The 555-nt window shown below is 66.8% G+C and overlaps 1 protein-coding gene across 1 annotated transcript in view; it reads left to right on the forward strand.

Moving 5' to 3' along the window:
* The window catches only part of MELTF (melanotransferrin), a 25,842-nt gene that overhangs the window by 627 nt on the left and 24,660 nt on the right, over positions 1-555 (forward strand). The window lies entirely within an intron of this gene.

Here is a 555-nt window from a genome sequence, read left to right on the forward strand (position 1 = left end):
GGGTCCCCCCAGAGGGAGGGGCTTACGCTGGCGGCCACTGAGGACCGTGTCCTGGCTCAGCTTAGGTTTACTCACAACACAGAGCCGGGCTGCTCATCTGAAACGGGATCAGAGAGGTCAAACCCGTTGTCTGAAGTCACCAGCTGGAGCAGCAGGAACTGGAGCGAGGCTGCTGTCTCCTCGGCCTCCCCTTGTCAGGGGCCTGGCACTGCGCCCCCCGAGGGTGGGTTTGCCACGGGCACCATCACAGATGCTCCACGAGGGCGCAAGGCTCCTCAAGGGCAGCCACAACCACTTCCCTGCCTCCTTCCTCAGTCGTGAGGAGGCCCAGAGACCCCAAGAGGGGCAGGAGCTGGCCTATCAGAGCCCGCAGGCCTCCCAGGATGGCCCGAGGGCCACGGTCGCCAGCCTCTGCTATGGGCCAGGCCAGGCTCCAGCCACCCATTTACCCTGAGCATGGGCCTGCCCGTCAGGGGCACCTCTTTTTGCCTCAGTGGCCCCCCCCGGGGGGGCGGGGGGCTGTGCTCAGCAGGCTGGGCCACCGAGAGCTGCTGG

This window comes from Myotis davidii, unplaced genomic scaffold, assembly GCF_000327345.1.
Source record: "Myotis davidii unplaced genomic scaffold, ASM32734v1 scaffold571, whole genome shotgun sequence".
NCBI classification, from domain to species: Eukaryota; Metazoa; Chordata; class Mammalia; order Chiroptera; family Vespertilionidae; genus Myotis; species Myotis davidii.